General features: G+C 42.6%; 1 long non-coding RNA gene across 2 annotated transcripts; it reads right to left on the bottom strand.

Moving 5' to 3' along the window:
• Positions 1-2,546: 2,546 nt before the first annotated feature.
• On the bottom strand, positions 2,547-3,974 carry LOC112449819. 2 transcript variants are annotated; one of them, XR_005233973.1, is made up of 4 exons: positions 3,875-3,974; positions 3,050-3,170; positions 2,685-2,954; positions 2,547-2,594 (listed from the first exon to the last, which is right to left on the bottom strand). It is a non-coding gene; the product is annotated as an uncharacterized LOC112449819 (long non-coding RNA). The 2 variants fall into 2 exon arrangements; XR_005233972.1 differs by lacking the exon at positions 2,547-2,594 and having other exon boundaries at positions 2,613-2,954.
• Between the last annotated feature and the right edge of the window lie 335 nt (positions 3,975-4,309).

The following is a 4,309-nucleotide window of genomic DNA, read 5'->3' on the forward strand; positions in this document are numbered from 1 at the left end:
AAATATGCCACTCAATATCTAACTGTATTAAAGCAGCATATGGTGTTTCAGAATGTATGAAACCAGATTTAGCTTTAGGATGACTACTCTATGGTGGGTTAGAAAGCGGAGCAACCTATGCATTAACAGTATTTGTTAGAAAGTAGTCATTGTGTCAGAGAGATGGAAACTAACAAGTTACATTTACTTATGTCACTGTAACTAAGTAGCATATTTGTGTTCTTATTTGTTTTTTTTATTGCTGACCACCAAGGGCAATATTTTTTTTGCCCATGTGTTAGGTTTTCTATAGCATTAGCAAAGTAGCTCAAGAACCACTGGACAGATTTCAGTGTAACTCAGAAAGTAATTATTGGATCGTTACCAACTTGGCTCATAGTTGGCAACAAAAGAAGAGACTTCCTTAGACAAAGCTTAGCTTGCTCAATTGTATTTAATTTAGAAGAACTGTGCACTGTGAAAGAAAAAGATGGTTATGTCAATAACAGGAAAAACATTCTGCCTGAAAGCTGATAAGATTGAATGACCCAGTAACAAAAAGAGTTGTAACCAAAAACATTACCCATTTGGCAAGCCAGCCTCCCAGAGAGAGAAAAAAGAGAGAGCCAACCCAAGCACTGTGTATGAGCTGCCTTTATAACCGTCACGCCCACTAACCAGGTGCAACTGGATCTATAATGAGCTACCCCAACCACCACAGAAAGAGAAAAACAAACATGCCAAACTTAGTGCTCTCAAGCCATCACACCCCCTCCCATAAAATATGGGTCAACTAGCCATCTCAAAACTGCTGTTAGTTATAAACCTACTCTAAGTCAGACCAATTTTGTACCTGAAAGACAGAAGCAGAGAGATAACAGGATAGATAAGTTATTTTTTTCTATGATGCAGCCCTGGATAATGCATCAGCCAAAATATTGTCTACACCCCTTATATGTCTAACATCCAGGGTGTATGAATAAAGGAAGAGATACCATCCCATAAGATGTTGGTTTGGATTCTGGAGTGAATGAAGGAATGTAAGGGGGTTGTGATCTGTATAAACTACAACAGGGTTACAGCCTGCATCTACATACACTTTAAAGTGTTGTAAGGCCTAAATATAAGCCAATGCTTCCTTGTCCACTATAGAGTAGTTTACTTCGTAAGAGTTGAACTTCCGGGGGAAGAAAAACTGACAGGGAGGTTCACTCCATTTTACCCCTCCTGCATCAGCACAACTTACTAGCATTTACCTGTAATTTAAATGGCGCATACATATGAGGAGCCGCTAACACAGGGCCAGAGGAAATCACATGTTTTACTTCCTCAAATGCCTTCTGACAAGTTAGTGGCCATGCAAACCTGACCTTGGAGCTGAGAAGGTTAGTAAGAGGTGCAGCTATAGTAGAAAAGTTCTTACAGAATTGTCTGTAGTACCCAACCATTCCTAAAAATTTCATAAGCTCATTTTTCATAGATAGAAATGGGAAATGATCTATGGCTTAAACTTTTGCTCTCACTGGGCAAACCTGGCCTTGACCCACCACTTTACCTGGAGAACTGACTGTTACCTTAGCAAACTCACACTTTGCCAGATTCACAGTAAGCCGGGCTGGTGCCAAACTGTTAAACAATGCCCCTATTCGCTGCATATTATTGTCCCAAGTGTCGCTGTAAATGACCACATCTAAATAAACCACACAAACTTCCAGTCCAGGAACTACTTTATTCATCAGTCTTTGGAAGGTTGCTGGTGCATTTTTCAGCCCGAAGGGCATGACTAAGTAAGAGTATAGCCCAGTGGAAGTGATACAGTGCAGGTAGTGGCACTTGCCAAAATCCCTTCAGTAAATCAAATTTACGGACAAATTTTGCAGAATGTATCCCATCCACACAGGGCAATGGAAATTAATCTGCCTTTGTAACCCTGTTAACTTTTCAAAGGTCTGTACAAGGTCAAAAGGTCTGATCTAGTTTTCATACAAGCAAGCATGGTGAGGACCAACTTGAGCTTGAAGGAATTGCAATATTATTTTTCAGAATGCATTTCACTTCAGATTCCAGTTGTTCCTAAAACAAAGTCATTTGGGCTAAACCCAGTACTGGTCTGGGTAACTTCTCATGCTGCTAACATAAGCCAAAGCAATCCCTCTTCTTAATCACGGTTGAGTTCCATGTAATAAGCATGCAACAAGGATTTCAGGGTTTGATGAAACCTTTCAATAGCTCCCTGACTTTCTGGATGGTAAGGAGTGGACTGAGCATGCTTCACCTGAAGCATCTGCAGGGCAGACCAAGTGAAACAGTTCTTGTAAAGATTGATTCTCCCTCTGTTCCTTTACAAGATCACTACATGAAAAAGACAAAGCATACACTGGCAGGGAAAATGACACTTTTAAAGAATTTGTGGTATTTTTATCACTTGAAGCTGCTGAAAAAAATCTTCAGGAGAATCCTTACTCCTGGCCCAAATACATACACAAGCTGTCAAGATTCAGACTGTACCCAAGTGAGCAGCTCGGCAACAGACAGACGCAGAAACCAGAACGTAACGGTAAGTGAATTTATTTACAGTGAACAGAATATTTACAGGTGGGAACTGGAGCCAGGACCTGAGGAGTAGAGAATGTCATGAGTAAGGAGTTTGTAAGGAGAGGAACAGCAGGTATGGTGCAGGTAATCTTTCCAGTGTTTGTTCTTACAGTAGAGGAGTGAGTCCAGAACACGGAGGAGAAGATGAGGTAAGTCCTTTCACAGCGGAGGTCCGGTGGAGGTTCCAGTGAGCGGCGTTAAGGTGAGGTGAGTCTTTTCTGAATGAAGGTGGAGTGGTGATTCAGAAAGCAGCAGGTAGGTTTCGTGATCCAGGTGGCAGCAGGAGCAGGAACAGGCAGGTACAGTTGTGCAGGTGAGTACTTAACTAGACAGCGGGTACTTGGATGCAGACCAGACTGGTTCCAGATGGACAGATAATCCTGAACACAGGTTTGTGGAACAAAATCAAGAACTAGAATCACAACAAGGAGTTTACAAAAACACAGCGAGGTTTCTCAGAGGCTCTGCACTTTACCGCATGGTAAACAATGCTCCAGCGCTGGTCTGGTTCCCACTGCAGCCTTAAGTACTCCTCCAGTTCTGATCAGCCTGATCCATTACAGGTGTGAGAGGAGTGGTGACGAGGAGTCACTCACCTGCCCAGGAAACGCCCACCAGGAAGCACTCACACACAAAAACCACCAATCACCACACAAGCAACAGTATTTTGTGTCCGACTTATCCCCGCTTCTTAATGGCACATTTACCAAAGCTGAAAAATTGTCCCATTCTTTACTCCCAACTAAATTTCCTAAAATCAACTGGATTTCCTTATTTAGTAGTATGGGACATACTGCAAGAGCAACTTTACCTCGCCCTTGCTCTAAAGACAAAAACAAGTGATGAAGGGGAACAGTCATCACATTCAAGCTCATACCTACGACTTTTGAACAACAGCCAGTATCCATTTTTGACAAAAAGGGCAACACTGATGCCAAGATAAATGACTCCAAGGCACCTGTACCTCCAAGAATGTTTACAGGTATTCTCTGGTCACCAGACACCAATGACACAAAGCCTCTAGAAACATAAGGTCTAAAACTTGGATCAGTGGAATAGAAATTAAGTAGATCTGATTTAAAAAAAAACAAAACTCAGAAGTTCTAGGATTCTCTGTGTGCCACTTCACAGCAGCTATTACCTGTGCCCTTTCAATATAAACAGCAGAGATCACCAGGGCAATAGGTTTTACTGAATGACCTCCCTGGTATCAGAATTTACAGATTTGTCAAACAATGAGCAGTCCTGCAACAGACAGTCACTAGGAGGCAATTTAGCAAAAGGGAAGTGATTTACTTACAGGGTGGTGGATATTAGCAGGCTGAGGCAGGCGAGTGATCAGGTGGATAGCTTTCGGGATTGGTTGGAGGCAGACAGGCAGCAGCACAGAAACGGGTCTGGTGAGTGGCTCTTCTTCTGGTTTTCCGAGCAGGCAGGGGAAGATCATCCAAGACAACTCAAGGTGACGGTTCTGAACACGGGAACAAACCAGTAAGTAAAACTCAGGCAAGATTTAAGCACTCAAAGGGCTGAGACTGCTATACCAAGAGTAAGTGATGCTCCAGCGAGAATTTGATCTTCAGGGCAGCCTTATAAAGCCAGGGAGCTGATTAGCAGTAACCAGTTGCAGCTGCGGGTGAAGACTGCCAGCCAATCGGGAAAAACAGGAGCAAACAGGTGACAGGTTAGATTTAACCTTGGTCTGTAAGACAGGGCACTCATTTTTCCAGTAACT

This window comes from Kryptolebias marmoratus, linkage group LG2, assembly GCF_001649575.2.
Source record: "Kryptolebias marmoratus isolate JLee-2015 linkage group LG2, ASM164957v2, whole genome shotgun sequence".
Taxonomy (NCBI): Eukaryota; Metazoa; Chordata; class Actinopteri; order Cyprinodontiformes; family Rivulidae; genus Kryptolebias; species Kryptolebias marmoratus.